General features: G+C 40.2%; 1 protein-coding gene across 1 annotated transcript in view; it reads right to left on the bottom strand.

Moving 5' to 3' along the window:
• The window catches only part of LOC119489757 (protein kinase C and casein kinase substrate in neurons protein 1-like), a 40,520-nt gene extending 26,796 nt beyond the window's left edge, over positions 1–13,724 (bottom strand). Inside the window, exons 1-2 of the mRNA XM_037772550.1 lie at positions 13,563–13,724; positions 6,798–6,868 (exon numbers count right to left, since the gene is read on the bottom strand). The gene's annotated coding sequence lies outside the window, so the exon portion shown is untranslated. The remainder of the gene's footprint in view (positions 1–6,797; positions 6,869–13,562) is intronic.
• Positions 13,725–19,123: the final 5,399 nt, after the last annotated feature.

The raw sequence follows: 19,123 nt of genomic DNA, 5'->3' as shown, positions 1-19,123 counted from the left end.
TTGCTGAGTCATTTCCCTAAAAAACAAAACTGTAAACCTACTTGTGGAGATAAAGTCAGGGGTTCATCAAATCAGTATTCCTTTTCTTTATCCTGGCAACTAAATTTCATGACAATCCATCCAATAGTTGTGGATATCTCAGTCTGGACCAAAGTGGTGCGACCGTCATCGTCATGCCTAGAGTCACGCAGGCGGCATAGCTAAAGACTAAAATACAGAGCTCAAACTAAAGTTAATCTTATATAATAACTGAGTGATACTCCTGAGACACAGAGGGATAGAACTTAGTTCACATCTTCCCTCTGTTCTGTATTTCCCTTATGATAACCTCAACTGTCTTCTTGCACAAAAAAGATTTTCTGTTGGCAGTTATTATGCTCCTGTAAACTTCAATCATGCAACACTGTATGTAAGTACATAATTTAATAGTAATACCGGCTTTAACTAGTAGCAAGAGGCTGTAAAACACCTACTAAGAATTAAATGAGCCCCTCAGCCAGATCAATCAATACAATGATGATGTGACTCACTGTCTCTCCAACCTTGTTTACAACTATAACTACAAACTAGGCACCGTAACTAAGCACAACTCTATGACTACACAGCTGTTTTCATGATTATTTAGAGCATTTCAGTTCATAGGAGAAATATGATTTTCAAAACAGCTGTCAGAAGCAAACACCAGTGACAAGCCAGTGGGTGGCGTGTGCTCATCCAATCAGGCCAATCAGAGTATTTAACATCTATTATAGAGCCTACCTGTAAAGTAAGTTCCTACAGAGGAGTGACGAGGGAGGTGTCAGCTACCTAGAGATCCAGAGGTAAACGTTATGTTTAATATCTGCTTGAAACAAGTTAGGTTACTGGCTGCTGAAACATTATCAATTCTTGGATGGGCATGAAACTCTCTGTTGAACCATCAGTACAAACTACTTGCAAAGTTAATGAAAAACAACAAAAAACAGTTAACTGACAAGAGTCAAAGATACAAGACTGAGTACATACAAATTTCATGACAGAATTACAAATCCCAAGCAGCATTGCAGTGAGAAACAGGGATGCACTGATACCGATATTGGATATCGGGTCGATTCAAAACGCAAATACTAAACATGTTCAATATTTACGATATGTGTGGGGAATCCCGAAGACAGCTGAGGTTGCATCCACGTGGGAAAGAACGATAGCCAATTGGGAACCAAGCAGACTGAAGAAGGAAGTCATGGCGACCGCAGCAAGTGCAAACGCGAAGCATAAAGTAGTAGTAAGATGGACCTCAGAAATGAAGGACCATCTTATTGATTTGTGGCAACAACACAGGTGTTTATTCAAGATGTCTCAGTGACTTCATCCATATTTTTTTCTTCGTCAATTTTCAGTAAAAGCAGTGCAAAAACTAACACTGATGCCAGTCGTCCGCCGTGTTTGTTTACACCACAAAGTCACATTTGATCACAAGATATTTTGCAAAAATGTCCAGTTCTGAGAGTCGATACTTCTCGTTCGTGAATGAAATCTGTCAGTGTGTGGTGTGCTGTTTTGGCCAAATCTAAAATTGAACATAACATGTCATTATGTGTGGGGTCTCCTACATTTTCAACATCTGTTATATGGATATTTGAATTTTCTTTGAGTGGGCCAGCCATAATATGGTGAACATGGCAAACATGATACCTGCTAAACATCAACATGTCAGCATAGTCATAGTGAGCATGTTAGCATTCAGCTGGAAACTCCTGTACTACTGTAAAATTATGCAGGAGACCCCTGTGTTTCTTGGAGTAAAGTGTTTGTACATCTAGCTGTCCTGTTGAACCATCCATGCCAGACACTTTGTAAGGATATAAACCAAAAAGCCTTTTTCAAGAACAGATAAACAGTGAGAGATCCCAGACAGCTGGAAACAAACAGAGGGACAGAGAGAGAGAGAGAGACAGAGAGAGAGAAAGGAAGAGACTATTGAATGGATGCCGACTGGATCCGTCTCCAAATTTGGCTGTTACATACATTTTACAACAGGCAGCACCTATAAAACACACACACACACACACACACACATTTGCGACTGCGTTGTGATTTACCACAGAGTCCCGAGCGTTGCTGCAGTGGTTATGTAACTATCAAGCCTCTTGCCACAAGCCTCCTGGTGACAGTGTGGTGACGACAGGGTTAAAAAACGGCCGGGGGAGGGCAGGAAGAGAAGGGCAAGAGAGGCAGAGCAGAGCGGAGGAGGGGAAGACAGACATATTGTGATGGGTGGTGATGAAGGAATGAACTGCAGACATGCAGCAGTGGCTGTGAGATGGAGCAGAGAGGACGGCTGCTCTGGTTCCAGTCCACTTTTTCCTCACATCCAGGCAGAAAGACGAAGCAGAGGAAGGGAGGGAGGGAGTGAATGAGCGAGGCGACAGTCAATCTGGGAATGCTGCACTGAATACTGATGGGCTCCCTTCAAACGCACTGCCTGTACATGTGTGTATGTGAATTTATGAGAAGTGGGTGGTGGAGTTATTGAAAAGGAGGGTGTGCTACAGATTACTTTTAAAGTATCAATCTCTTAGATTTGTATTCAAATAAATGTCTGTTAAGTCACTGTCTATAGCCAAATGAGGTAACACAATGGTGATTGAGCCTATGGCCTACTGATTAAAGTATTGCAATATTTACATATTTGCAGTAGGCTATCATTATTATTATTATGAAATGGTTGTCCGTGGTGACGAGTTTTCAGAATTGTGTGCATAGTTCAATTTTTCTGTCTGTATACAATGGAGAAAAACTGTAATACAGCATTTTTTTCTGTGAATGTCGCCACCATAGAAATAAAATAGTAGAGTAGAAGGGTCATTGAACTGTTTGCTGTGGTAATTTGACGAGTACAAAAGAAAATGGCAATTGTTGTTAGTTGTTATGGTGACAACAGAACCCATGTGTAACTTTATATACTTATGATCATGTGCCATGTGATAATTTATGGTAAGATTATTAGTATTTTCCTTCAATAGTGATGTCTGTTTGATGTTCTTTGTCTGACATGTATTTTTCATGGTGCAATGGATATATGATGATGTCACAGGTCGCAGTTCGCCAGGAAGAGAACGGATGCAGCTCCTGGAGACAGCTGGCTGGCTAGTTAACTAGGTAGATTGTCCCCAGGCGGAGGGACCGTTCAGACCCGGCGCTGTTAGGCTCATTTTTCGTAATCAGTGCAGCACAAAGACCTGGCGGAACCAGCCCAAGAGCTAAACAGCCAGCTGTCCGCTGCTATCTTGCTAATACTAGCTATCTTGCTAATTCCCCACTGCTTACAGAAAACAAAGTTGTCACTCATCTGGCGATAGCAATATGCTTTCCTTCGCTGTGACAAGTGTGGATGAAGCATTAAGTTGTTAAATTTGACTCCTTTACATTTTCTATGTGCCTCGTAACGTTACTACTCCACTGCTCGTTTAGTCATCATTAACTGCAAAACATCACCTCAGTGTAATACTGCAGATCTATAAATATTGCAATACATTCATCAGTGGGCCATACTGTAAGCTCAATCACCATTGTGTTACCTCCTTCGACGATACATAGTAGTGACTTAACAGACGTTTATTTCAATGACAATCTTACCACTTTAAATGCAGCCCCAAGGTCCGTTAGTAACGGCCTTTGGTTCACTTTCCGACATGCAAACTGCTAAATGAAATGATTTCATACTGACTTTTAGAACTAGTAGGAAACTTGATGTTTCTGATGATAAAAATGTATCTTTGCTTTTGTTTGTGCATGAAAGGGAAGCGAGGAGGGGCTGCTTGCACAGCAAAATGAAAATCTCCCACAGTCAGCTGGATGTCCCTTGAAAAGATAATAAGAAGATTAAAACACAATAAAATAAGAGAGTTCACCATCTCCATCTTGGTTTTGCGTGTTAGCATATTAACATTAGCAATAAGCAAAACATACAGCTGAGACTGATGGTAATGTCATTATATTGTATTATATATTAGTTTTGCAGGTATTTGGTCAAATAAATTGTTGGGCAAACTGATATTTTGACCAGATGATGGCACAAAAGAAATCACTAAAGTTAATGCAATCCATTCTGAGGGGTACATGAATGTTTGTATCCTTATTCATTCTAATCCATCCAATAGTCTATTAGTAATTGTACTAAAAAACACAAATGTCCACTTCATGGTGGCGCTAGGGGAAAAGGGGGGATCATTAAAGTCAGTATCATTCATCCTCTAGGGACCATGAATGTATGTACAAGATTTCATGAAGGACTTCGCCCACATTGATCCATAGAGCCACAATGCTAGCATGGCTGAAAAACTCTATGCATGGGAAATCTCATGTTGCTTAAATACCGACCATTAACATAACAACACGCTATCTCCCGCTAACACACAAATATATGAAAGAAAAGTAAAATGGTGTGTCGGACACAGTGACAATGCAATGAACACCTTCTTGATTTAGTTAAATACGATCATGATAACAGGAAACTGACAGGAGAATACAAGCAATAAGCACCAGTTTGCACAGAGATACGTCAACTGAATGTCCAGACTATAATCACCTTACATCCCTATTTATACCCACCTATAATACCCAGAGGTCCATTGAAGTAGACTAACTGACCGATTACTTGTTTATGGAGAAAGTCAACTCACAGAAAACAAACAATATGACTGCATGAAGACATAACTCAGCAATTAAATGCAAAAACTCAAAAATATATCATACTTTGAATTGGCACACACCTGCAGTATTCATTTGAAGCAGTCTTTTCAACAGATATCGCCAATTTGGCTTGGAGAGTGATGGATGGATATGCATAATCAGGAGCCAAACTAGTGCTGCCAGTTGTTAAATAAAGATGGAAGAAAAAATAAATAAGTCTGGTGTAAATGTTTCCATGTAGGAATTGGCTAACCAGCCTGCAGGCATAAACAAGCCACCAAGCCTGGGCGACCTCCCCAGCTGGCATGAGGAGGAAGCAGCGATCAACTCTAAATCTAACTTTAACTATTTAGAATATCATTATCCTACTTTCCAAATGTTTAGAGGCCATGCTGCAAAGTGAGGCTGACAGATAATAAACACATAAAATAAAATGGTGGGTTTTATTTGATTGCTTGCTCTTTAAACATTATTACTGGCTGTGCTGCAACCACGACTCTAGATTGTAACACATACATTAAACTTCCTTTTCCTCAACAGAGCTGTTATTTGTGAAATATAGAAGATTATTACAGATGTAGTGTATTGCCACCTCAAAGTATCACCTTCATTTATGACTTTCCCTAAAAATAATCATGACTGGATAGGGACTTTATCTAAATCAGGACTTTACTAGACCAGTAGGTATCTTTTAGTTATTATTAAAGGTGCTATTGTCTCCGCACGGCTCTCAACACGAACAGCTGAACTGGCGGCTCGCAGCTAATGGTGCTAAAAGTGTGGACAGGAGGGTGTGTGCTACGCTTCCGCAACGGTGACGCCGGTCGGGACGATGTCATCAGCTGTAACCGCCGTATGAGAGCAGTGCAGAGCGACGGCCGTGAGCTAGCCAGTGGGGCACGCTTCACATGCACTAAAAGGCACACATGGCCGGCCCAGCTATGCAAACAAAGCAAGGAGAAGCTCGGATTACAACACACACGGAGGGAGAGCTACTTCATCCTGCTCAGATAGACATTACTTATCTATATCTTTACATAGCTAATAGTTGTTTGCTGCTATATTAATGCTCTGGATATCATATAGAGCACCTTTAAATAATGGCACATTGATATGATGAAAATGCGGATTGAAATTGGTTCATATTCTCCTTAGTTAAACATTTGAAAGTAAGATGATTGAAAAGTAGAAATCCCTGATCTGATGACTCATTTGGTGCTTATCTAAAACACAACAACTAAATAAGACATCTCTGCAAATCAAAAATGCAACATGATATCAACAGTGTATTTGTGGACAAAAGGCGAATAATGTCTGGACAAGACTAACAGGCATAATATTACTGCTAGTGATATTATTTTCTTTGCGGGGCCTTCCAGCTAAACCTTTGAGCAAACTTTGTTTACCTACAGTATCAACACTATAAAATTCTTCTGACCCAGCTTCCTCTCCCAGTCCAAACTGCACAGGATCCCTGGAGAAACCTTACCGAACTGGGCCACCATGTTCTAATGAGCCTCCCCTGCATTACACAAACTGTGCTCATCAAACAGCTGCAGTGAGGCTCTGCCATGATGCACACAACAAAACAAAGACCTCAAATGAGGAAATCAATAATCACTCCTGAGTCACTATTCTCTCCGGTGAGACTGTGAGAGCTGCTCTTAGTGAGGTAATAAAAGGGAAATTCTGAGGCAACCTCCTCTAAAAACAAACAGAGAGTCTAAATATTATTGCGACCCAAAGGGACTACAGATCAGTGGATACAATCAACTGTAGCTAGAGAGCTGAAATGCAACCCTACAGTAGCTTTGTAATCCTATACCTAATATTAATCATGCAGAGAATAGACCACATAAAGAACGATTCAATAAAAAAAGTCTAAAATAAGAAACAAAAAATGACCTCTGGTTAGCTCACTGACAGACTGGAACACCCTCATGAAATATTAACACCATTGACAAAGAGCTATTAATTACCTCAAGTGGTGTATTTACCATTATACATTATACAAAAGGTCCTTAAAAAGCATTTGATGGAGTACCTGTGAAACTTGAGACTAAATGAGGATCAAGCAAAGCGGGAAGATTTTGAAGAAGACAGCACAAACGTGTACAACTCACCTTCTCCACCAATGGGAGGTCAGGTTTCCATAAACCTTAGAGAGAGCTGTTGGTCCCCTGCAGGAGATCACCTGAAATAAAACATGAGATGTTGGGGTCAGTCTATTGAGCATCAAGTAACAGTGAGTTTAAGTGCAGCTAAATTGCTCGTAATGGGAATAGAAATGGAAATCAGCCCAACATGAGTCAAAACACCAATTAAAATAAATGTTAACAGAGATATTAAGAGATTAGTTGAATTTCATTTTAAAACTGTCACAGTTAAAGGGAGATTAGTAAACTCTGACACTGTGGGAAGATTTAATTAATGATATCAGCCTCCTCTGTTTCTTTATGGTTGCACACTAATACAACAGATGATGTACATAATTAAAGTTGGCAGAATCATAAACTAGTTAAAATGAAAAAAAAAGGGAACAAGTTATGAACTTTACAAGTGCTGTTCAAATACAGTAAAAGTAATTATGTACCGTAGGTCTATTTGGAGTGAAATAGGACAGTGATTTTGGTGAGAATTCTGCAATGATTTTTGAACAATATGTATCAGCAGACAACATATCATACTGATAATGATGTCATGTATAATGTATAAATTCAGCATTCATTTTGTCACTAACACATACCACATTTTAACAGTATGCAGCCCACACAGCACACAATTCAACAGATATACTGCTCACCCACACTACAAAACTTTAAACTATCAATATAGTTGTTGTGCACAGCTGTTGCATTGGGTTGCATTATATTAGACAGGTGAATCATTTGATTGTAAAGACAAGAACGTGCTTTATAAGTGCTACATACACATATAACCCTGAGGGTTTGCTAATACCTGGAAAAATCATTACCATCCCATAAGGTTTCTTTTGCAATGGAAACATTGTTCACTGCTCCAGTAAATTGGACGGACCTTAGCAACGACTTGGCAACGAGAGATAATTCGACTCCGCTCAGCTCATACAGCCTTTTGGCTCAGCAACGAGCTAGAAAACTAACGTTATGCTAGTTGGATTCTGGTTCCAACTTCTCAAATGTGAGGATTCGCCGCTTTTCTCCATCATTATAAATGGAATATCTTTGTGTTTTCGTCTGTTTATGTCAAATACCAAGCAGTTTGAAGGTGTCACTTTGGGCTCAGGTCAATATTTTTTCACAATTGAATCCAATGAATAGTAAAAATTGCCAGCTATAGCTCTAGCTTCAACATCATGCACATATCATCATACGGCTATGTTGCTTTAATACCTAGACATTGAGTGAAGAATGCTGACGAGGCTATAATGACTTCAATTCAGCTTAATCTGTCTTCTTAAATCTAATGTGACTGACGCAAGTTATTCTCTTTTCTGCATTTGTATTTGAAAAAGTCTGTGTTTTTAGTCATTTATGTAGTGTGACTGAATCGTTCTCCCTGTGTAGGGTGTACCCCACCTCTCGCCCAGTGTGAGTGTGTGTGTGCTGGGATGTACTCCTCCTGCTGCACCTTATGAACAGGATGGGCAGTTTAGATAACAGATGGATGGACTGGATTTCAGGCAATAAACCCACGACGAAGCAGCCCACCCATCGAATGAAGCAACCTGAGATGTGGGCACCATGGGACGCCTGACAATGACCACGTCCAACAGATTCTGGCACAAGTTAAAATGCAGAGTCATGGTCACTTAACGCCACTGGTGCTTTTCATCTGAAAGATACAGAGGTCAGCAGTCTCATGATGAAGAAATCATCAAGCTGCAGTTTCTGATAGAGGTGAAACGATTAATTGATTAATCGTCCACTAATAGAAAATGAACCGACAACAATTTTGATAATTAATTTATCACATTTATTTATTATTAATTGATAAACATGATCAACATGATCTGTTTCCATCTTCTTAAATGTGAATATTTTCTTGTTTTCTTTATCATGTGTAATAACAAATTAAATATCTTTGAGTTTTAAACTGTTGGTCGGACAAAATAACGCATTTGACTCTTTATAGACCAAGCAACTAATCGGTTAAATAATTGTTATTTGTAGCTGGTTTTCTCATCAATAATTTCAGTCCTAGCATACACATACCATGACAACTGCTTTACCATCCAGTCAAGAAGGCAACATTATAGCATCTGTCTGAAAATGTCCATGAGGAACACACCCTCTAGTGTTCACAGCAATGATCTGAAACTGCTGCATTCAATCACTCAATCACCACCAAACAATGCATACACAAAACCCCCATTGACGCTGATGTTTAACCATTCACACCAGTATTGATCCAAACTCCAGCACGATTCATACCCTCGACTGGCACGCTGGGACTCCATTTTGAATTACCCAAAAGATCATGACACACACTGACTCAGAGTTCTGCCTCAGGTTGAGCCACAGCTACACGATGATGGTTCAGAGGAGGCAAACACTGACTGCATGAAAACCAGCTGGTAACATGAACCTCATTCATACTGTTCTACTAAAACAAACACACTTGTTTGAGTGGAAAACTGGAGAGACGTTATCTACGATATGCACCAAAAGACGTTCCTGATCAATGTAAGCATTATAGCATCCCATCCTGTTGAGGGTATTTCATAGATAAATAGAATATCAATGGCATCTTACTTCTGTTCATCTCTCCAATTAGCATAAAATGAACGCATTGAAACAGATTCACGGATAGAAAAACAAAGCAAGTGTGTTTTTGTACACTGAAAGGCGCCTAGGACGCTTTTGATCATCTCCAATGTCGTAAATCAACCAGCGAGGATAGAAGCGCTACCTCGTGTGTGTTCTCCGCTGCACTCAGAGAAATGAGACGCTCCAGCTGCCCTTCAGACTCTCTGTTCTTACATTGCCTCTTTTTTCACACCTTGTCAGACACCACTATCTCCTCTTTTCACGGAGGAAAAGCAGCCTTTAACCCTTTCATCAACAAACACATAAAAAAACAACCCCACTATTTCACACATTGCCAGCTCTCTCCTTCACACATGGTGTCTCAGCACCGTCAAAAACACGGACAATGTGACACAGCAAAACAAAAGGTCACCTACATGAGGAAACACACCATTCTTCCATGTGAGAGAGACACACACAGCGAGAATCAGATTGAACTGAAACCTATTCTGTGTGAGCTGCACATATATATCAGTATTCTGCACCAGTTTCTCTATTAGCCCTTGCATTGTCTTGATGTATTGTAATGAAACATAAGAGAAGAGACCAACGTACTGTGATAGGAACAAAGCAACCCTCACTTGTCAGAAGCACTGCACCTATTTTTCCCACGTTAAATAGAAGAATAAACAACGAAATGACAATAGCTTGAACCGCAGTGCTTCCCACAAATCCCACGCTCCTGTTAATCCTTTGTCAGTTATTATGGACATGGCCAGAAAGAAACCAAATTGAAGAGGAGTCGGATTAAAAACTACCTAAAACCATTTAGCAAAAGAACTGCCCAAAACTATTACGTTTTCACTTCTTGGGTTAAGCTTGCTATACACCATGTTCCCTGTGGTAGATAACATTAATGTCACTACGGTTTTCTATTAAAGATAACCACAGATCAAATCAGCGGTTGCGTGAGTGCAAATCCTAATTAAATTCTGACAACGACCCTTCTGAGCAAGGAGATGCGGCTTCGCCATAATCAAAAACAAAAACAAGTCGAGCATGGAAACACAAAATGAACGGTACCCCAGACACACTGTGAGCACTACAGGAAGTTTGAGTACTTGTGGCTTTAGAAAATAAACAGCTTCAAAGTGAGAGGAAGGATAGTATGTGACTTAATTAACAGCTCGGTGCCTCTCAAGGACACGGACAAGTGCTGTAGTACACTGACACAAACAAATGCACATACATAGAGAGGAATACAGTTGTGACAGGGCCGGTGAGGTTTACCAGTAGGGCTGGATATTTGCCAATGAAATATCTGAGTTTCAGTATTGAAACCAACACTTTTTTCAATACCCCACTCTGAGAGCTGGAGACATATTTTTGCATCTTTAACAAAAGTGGCCACACCTCTTAAATCTTGCATAAAAACAAGCAGCTGTACAATTCCCTTGGCCAGATAAAATTGTATAGACATGGAAAAAATGAGTAATTCGGGAACTATCTGATCAAAGAATAAGTAAACAACATAATAAATCTACCCTGACTTTCAATGCCAGCTTTTGGTACTTGACAGTTTTCAATATTTGGTCTGCACAAATAGGTATTAAGGTTTGATACCCGGCTTTACTTACTAGGCCCCAATTTAGGTCTAAATAGGCCCAATCTGTGGATAAATGTGAAGATAAACCTGAAGGGCCAAACAATGATTAAAGGGACAAGAAAGTAAATAATAGATTAGTTTTGCACAAAATCATGTTTGTGTTTCCTATGACTTTCCTCACATTTTTTTTATTTTATGGCTTTTATTCCCCATGTAAAAATAGTGAATATTTTTATCCCTACAGGGCAGTAAAAGTCATTCATATGAAACACACAAAGGCCATAATTATTGTGTGTTTTGTGGCCACAACCGCATATAGCTTCATTTTAAAGTTGCAGTGGGTCGAATTGAAGCAAATATGATTAAAAAAAAGCTGTTTTTATAAAACGGTCACTATATCCTGACAGCAGTGCATCAGACAGGTAATCTGAAAAAAATCATGTGCCTCTGTGTCCTCTGGTGCTCCTAATCGCATCTGCAAGATTTCACAGACCGGAGGAAAACGACCAATCAGAGCCGAGCTGGAGCCTTGCCATCTCTGAGCAGCTGTCAATCACTCGCGAACTGATCAAATATGAATCAATATTTTGTTACTGTAATGCCTATTTCTCACCTAAAACGTTTTCAGAAACATCTTGTAGTGTACTGTTTAAATGTAATCAGTTTGATTGATTGATCAGTTGAGGAAATACAAAGCACCGCCCACCGGCCGGAGAAAACTTTCTCATTTTACAGCTAAACAGTACACTATAAGATGTTTCTGAAAACATTTGAGGCAAGAAATAGGCATGACAGTAACAGAATATTGATTCATATTTGATCAGCGCTGCCTAGTTTGACCGTTTGATCAGAGTTCAGCAGTGAGTGACAGCTGCCTCCGTTGAATGAACAGCCAATAGGAACGCTCTCTCTCTGAAATGACCCGTGATTTTCTAAAGCCTGAAAACAGAGACATGAGGAGGTGTAGAAGTCTAGTTTTCTCTCAGAGCACTTGAATTACAATATGCTGAAGGTTATTATAGCATTTTTGCCCAATGATGACAAAAATATACGGCCTACTGCAGGTTTAAGAGCCATAAATGTTGGAAACCACTGCTACACACAGACAGACAGAAAGATAGATAGATAGAATATTCTGCCTTTGCTGAAATATCAATGAGTTCCTGGTGATGCGCTTTTAACTCGCCTCCACCGTGAAGAGAGAGTGAGGAGTCCTCTAATAAATAGCAGGTACTCTTTGACTTTCCCCTTTCCGCAACACAATTGGATTACCCTCTCTCTGATCGTCTCCTCTCTGCAGCCTGCCTGGTTGTCAGGCTCTCTTGGGGGCACCTTGGCTGCTGACAGACATCATGCACTCCAGCCACACAGCGAGTTCAGCACCGCGGACAGCTCCACAACAAGCTGCTGAGGCTGAGGGCACCAGCAAACCTGTCTGTCTGTCATCTGCTACGTCACCATTACAAGCTACAGACACACACACAGAAAAAAACACACAACAGCCCCTTTAATGAGCCACATATTCTCTATGTGACGCCCCCATGCAGCTCCAAAAACACCAGCAATAAGATAACATCTCCTGCTGCTAAACGTGGTCAGCTGTAAGCCTGGATGGATTTCAACTCAGGGGGGGTAAATTCGACCACATGCACCTTTAATCCCGTGTAGAAAAACAGGATGCTCCTCCTCTTGTTGGTTTGTCAGAGGAAGAAGAAACAATGACGCCAGAGAGATGGCTCCTCGCTGCGCTCTGACAACCAATTACATAACGTCAGAGCTGGAGAGCTCTCATTAACATCATCCGCGTCCATTTCACCGAGAAACACTCACATATTAAGCAATTCCTGACTCCTATCCAGAGCATTGCTCCCGATAAAAACCCACTCACTGTATGCATACATGATCACGACATGTTTGATCGACGTTAGGCACGCTCCTGTCCTCTTGTTTACCCGTTTGACGCATGGAAAGGAAACATAAAATGGCAATCATCTCATCCTCCAGCCTTGACCACCATCATCTCCATCTAATATACTATGGTGCAGGCCTATACTTAGCAATGGCATCATATCTGTTTTGATATATCATATCTGTAGAGAATACTTAAGCAGATAAACATACAGCATTGGTAATCCACTTTGGACACTGAGGTCAAATTTTGCTTTTTGCGAAGCTGCATAGTAAAAACAACACCCTGCATCATGCTTGTCGTTTCAAAGAGGAAAGCAATAACATTAGCAATACTGTGCAAAAAAACAAAACTCAAGAATACAAGCAAAGCATGCAGTATAGTAAATTCAAGATGATGCAAGATTCACCCTTGGCGTATATGCACACCATTTAAAATGACGCATGCGTAATTGAAAATAGGGCTATTGCGAATGAAATCTGTAATACTTCTTGGTCGGTATCGCAGCAGCAGAGAGGGAATGAGACATTATCCAAACGATGTGGAAAATGATGCCAGATTCCTTTATCCCTGCGTCGCCTGAAAGGATGCTCAGCTCCTCTTACCAGTGCACCAATGTGGCATCAACACACACACACTGACTTACCAGAGATGCTGCTGCTGCTGCTGCTGCTGAAGCGCACTACCACTCAATAGCCTATGCTGCAATTTGTTCAGTATTTCCCCTTGCAGTGACAGAAGGTGACCCTGCGTTTCTCTCTGCAAAGACTCTGCATCCACTAGATCACGATGCGCGCAGCGAGGGGGGAGCTCCACGGCACGGGCACGCGCATCAAGGGGGTGGGGGGTTGGTTTGTGGGATGGCCCAGAGATTTCTCTTCAATGGACGACAGAAATAGGAAACTGAGATCAAAACAAACCATGAATGCAACTTGGATGCTAAGGACTTTTCAAATTCCCCCTCCCAACATTAGAGCTTATAGGGGAGCTTTGCCAGATGTGTCAGCATCTGCAGGGGGGGGGGTTGGAGTGGGTCATTTGCATTTTTATGTTGTTTTTTTTTTATCATTAAAGTTTTATGTGGATCATATTTGAGTCTGTGGAAGAATGTTTTTTCATTATAGTTATTGACAATTTCTAAAATAATATGGTAGTTTCAATAATGGGGAGAGCCCCAAATTATGACTTCCTCTCTCCAGCCAATGAGGAGAGGGGATGGTAAAAGGAGGCGTTGCTGCTTTTTCTTGTCAATCACGCCCACATTGCACTACACTGCAGTGGGAGGGAGATGGAGTGTTTTTGTACTTTTAAACCTGCAGTCGGCAGAAATGTTTTGGCATCATTGGGCAAAAAATTCCATAATAATCTTTCAGCATTTTGTAATTCAAGTGTTCGGAGAGAAAACTAGACTTCTGCACCTCCTCATGGCTCTGTTTTCAGGGTTTTAAAAAATCTAACCCGTGACGGGAGACTTTCAGGTCATTTCAGAGAGTGAGCGTTTCTATTGGCTGTGGTCTGGCTGCTGGGCGGTGCTTGGTATTTCCTCAACAGATCTCAATATGTCTGTTGGTTCACAAACTTTCTCATTTTACAGCCAAACAGTACACTGCAAGATGTTTCTGAAAACATTTGAGACGAGAAATAGGCATTACAGTAACAGAATATTGATTAATATTTGATCAGCGCTGCTTAGTTTGACTGTTTGATCGGAGTTTGCGAGTGAGAGTGACAAATATATTTTTTTTTATCCCTTTTTGATTGCGCCATGAATCACACATATGGCGTTTGTCGATTTTAAAAGATAATTTTGCAAGTCAAGAAAGTCAAATTTGTTGTAAAACTGTTGAAGTATAAGACTGAAAATATGTAATTAGAAGGACTACACACCCAAAAGGCGCATAGTAACGTCTCTTTTCTCTGAAGCTACGATGCCTGTGTGTTTCATACTGGGATGTCTCTGGATAAAACACATCAGGTAAGATAACGTTTCATTTGTGTTTGGAACATAGCTAAGTTAGCTAGCTAGCTAATGTTGGTGACGTTTATTATGTGAGACCATGGCTGTATAAAGAGAACTGGATACAGCGTTGGAGGCGAGGCCTCATTCATTCCTATGAAAGTTGCTCAATGGCGCACAATGCCAAAATGGCTCGACTTCCGAGTGGAAAAGTACTGTTCCTGGGGGCTTGGGAAAATAGCTAAGTTAGCTAGCTAGTGTTGGTGACGTTTATTTCGCGAGACGAGAAATGTAGTTCACTGAGCGGTTTCACACAAAACTAAATTATACTACGACAAACTGCGACTTTCTTGACTTGCAAAATTAGGTTTTAAATTGACAAACATCATATGTGTGATTCATGGCGCAATTGAAACGGGATCAAAAAAATATTTGTCTCTCACTCTTGACTACCGTACATATTTTATCAAAAATAAGGTCCCATGATGGTCCACCGGAAGGGGCAGGACTTCACCTCTCTATCTCCATCAACGGTCCACACAAGTGCACAAGGAGGGTCTGTTCACCTGCTGGTTTATATGGCCGTGCAGAATTCTTATATTTGGATCCAAGTGCTCTGTCAGTGGCAGCACAATATGACAGTGCTGCATAGTGAAAGGGTCAAAACCATTGTAAACGGAGAACTGACCAAGCAACCCAGAGGTGAGCTACAAAAAGATAATAATGGAGGAGGAGGAGAGTAGCACTGAAATCTTACAATCTCTGTGGGGTTTTTTTCACTTTTGGATGACTGACTTATGTTTGGAAGAGCCAAGGTCAGATTTGCTGTGACTGTTAGCTTGCTAAAAATACATGACAAATGGAGTTAGGTTGGTTCATCAATGTGAGAATTTCACTAAAATCACAAAATCCAAATAATGGTGTTTTGTGTATATTGGTGCCTTCAAATGAAACTTGTGAGCTTGTGTTTACAACATGGGAAGTCGCTAAGCAACGGCAATATTAACGTTACTGTCGGTGTCTGGAAGCCAGAAAGGCTAACAATTTATCAAGCTGTAGCACGTGGGTAACATAATGTAGTAAATGTAAAGGCATAATGACAGAGGAAAGAGATTAGTCAGTTGGGAATATCAACATTTTCCTCAGACATATCATACAATTACAAAGAAAAACAATATATTACTAAAATTACAACGTATTAACTTATTATATTCCATAATTAATTAACTTCCATGGCCTCCGCCATTTCTGACAGCATCAACAAACACGTCACAGCTTGTGAACTCTGAGCTTTCAGAAACGTTCCACTTAAGAGGGCGTGAATAAGATAAGAAGGGGGCGTTCATATGGATTCTTCTCCTGAACACTGTAAACACGGCCCCATTTGAAGGCACCATTTGTAAAGCGTTTTAGTCCTGTTGTCACGGTGTGGGGTGAATTTAACATGGAACCCAAACGCAGAGTAACAGGCAGGAAAGTATTTGAAATAAAAGCGAGCTTTAATAAAACTAAGCTGAATATTCAAACAACAACCAAAATGCAGGGAGGGGAACAAAGTACAAAAGAACAAGTAGAAACAAACAACAAAAACCAAACAGAGGACCAAAACCAAAAATCACTAACCAGGGAAACACGAGGATCAGAGCAGGAGGTAACAGGAAACATGGAGGACAAGGTAGACGGGGCTGGAGAGACAAACGAACCGACAAGGACAGAGGGGAAACACACAGGCTTAAATACAAGACATGATTACACACAGGTGAAACAAATCAGGGTGGGGCAGACAATCAACAAAAGGCGGGAAAACAAACAAAGGAGGGAAGTAAAACCAGACAAGACACAAGAGGAGTGAACTACAAAATAAAACAGGAAACACCGGAATAATATAGAAGACACCAAATCCAAAATCACAAAAGTAAATAATAACAAGAGACTGGCACAGCCAGAACATGACACCTGTGTCTAATGGTTGCATCGCATCCCTCTATCAATTAAGTAAATAAAAAACTATTTTGAGTATAAAATTAATTTATATTTTTCTCTTTATTGACTCAAAAACTTCCTGATTGTTATTTGTAAAGAAATTACAACATGTCTGAGGTTTTGAGCATAATCATCAGACGCTCACATTGCAGGCTCTTTCCATTACCATTCCCTTTTTAGTTCACTTTGTATTAATGGACAAATCATAAGACAAAAAAACATCTGCTTTCACTCTTTATGGATTGATGCAATGATAAACATTTTGAAATTTCATCTGCCTGTAAGCCCGACAGAGGCAACGTGCTGATTATCTAGTCTCCAACAAAAAAAGAAAGAACTGAAAACACATCTCTGTTCGATCAGGGGAAAGAATATTCTTGTTTTTTTTTGCAGCGCTGGTCCTTTCAACTCTCAGTTGAGCAAAGCGCCCTGCCAAAGCCACTCAGCATCTAACACAAACAGGGCGAAGAGAGGAGGTGTTTGTTTTGTGGAGATGAGGTTGCTGGAGGAGCAAATGCCTTAAAGTAGATTAGCTGGTTTTGGTCTAACTCTTATAGGAGCAATAACTTTATGCTCATGATACAGACTGTTTATTTGATCACTCCATTTCTCTTGTTACATATAAATGTGTGAATGCTCAGGGACTGTATCCACTGCATGCATAACCTTGACCCCTAACCTACACAAAACATCAAACAATCACATGCAAATGATTTAATTCAAACATATATTAGACTCTTAAACACTGACAGCTCTCTCACAGATTGTCAAAAGGAAATATTTTTCTCTTCCCTTCCTTTCTTTCTGCTTTGATAAAACAATGCAATCTCAGACTATAATGCCTCCCTCTCTCTGCTGTGGTTATACTGTATGCTGCTGAGGGAAATTCAACCTAACTGGAAGCAATTATATTGTGAGAATTTTCTGTACCAATTAAATTCTCTTTGAATTCACAATGTTAGAAAAACTAAAGCATTCTGAAGAAGGAACCTGATCGCTTTGGTATCCACTGTGTGTGGTCTATGGTTTGTTTTGATCTACTGACAGATAACAGTTTACATTATAGTGCCCCAACTAAATATAGAAGTCAGTTTTAACTGAATATCCAACATTTACATGGTCATGGGAAATCACAAGTTCTACCCTCAACATACTCTTGTTAACTCAAAGGTGTTTAGTGACATCTAGTGGCAACAGACTGGCAGTGCAAAAAACAACTGTAAACACGGTGAAGATACTATAGCTGGCATCTCAATTCCTGATTTTTTGCCTCCTCGTCTCCTCGCTCCTCGGGCTTGTGACCCGGAAATCGATCTCAGAAAAAAAGAAAGTCAGAGAGAGAACTTTTTTACACATTTCCATTCAGTCACATGTGAGGCTGATAATTCCTGATTGTCGGGTTTGATAGACATCATTTCAATTTTCCCTGAACATTTAGCCCAATAAATCATTTCCAGTGTCAGAATATCAATATATACGGACGCTAATAATGAATAACTAATATAAAGGCATTGTGCCCCATAGTGCATTATGCTGAAATGGTTCCTGGTTCTGTAAACAGGACTCAGTCCACAGTATAAATACAGACTGCAGCTGTTATTCATGTGCATTCATTGTTAAACAGATAACAGGATACTGAGAGAAAGCACTGCTGATAATAACTGTGTGTCTTTATAAGTATTTTAGATCAGTTCAGACATAAACAGCTGTTAAAGCCGACTGACAGCTGATCCAGCTGTGATCAGCTGCTGCTGTCATCAGGAACGGACATCGCTTCATGTGACGCTTCAGAGGAAAGGATGTCTCAGTTCTCCTAAAACATATTATTTCCTCTCTCCTCGTGTCTCTTCCTCGCCTCCTCCGCTCGTATCTCCAGTGGGCGGGACTAAGACGCGAGGAGAGGAGTCGAGGAGAGGAATCGAGCCGTTTAAAACTCAGAAATGGAAAAGGCCCTATGAGATGCAATTATGTTTGTGTGATAAAAGTTATGTTATATGTGACATACTATATATACAAATATTTGACCAATTTAAACATTTTTTTTTATTCAGGCCAATCATTGTTTATTGTCTATAGTAACAATGATCGTATATATGTGTCATAGCATCATTTATCTTTATGGAGGAAGATTTATAAACATGTCAGTTAACGTTGACTAGCAAGTATACTTGACAACCCTCCCGATTTTCCTGGGAGGCTCCCGGATTTCATTGTCCTCTCCTGGTTTCCTCCCAAGGTCACAATTCTCCTGATTTATGGCAAATTTT

This window comes from Sebastes umbrosus, chromosome 6 (genome assembly GCF_015220745.1).
Source record: "Sebastes umbrosus isolate fSebUmb1 chromosome 6, fSebUmb1.pri, whole genome shotgun sequence".
Classification (NCBI taxonomy): Eukaryota; Metazoa; Chordata; class Actinopteri; order Perciformes; family Sebastidae; genus Sebastes; species Sebastes umbrosus.
Note: the sequence above shows the minus strand (reverse complement) of the source record. Positions and strands in the feature narration are given on the sequence as shown.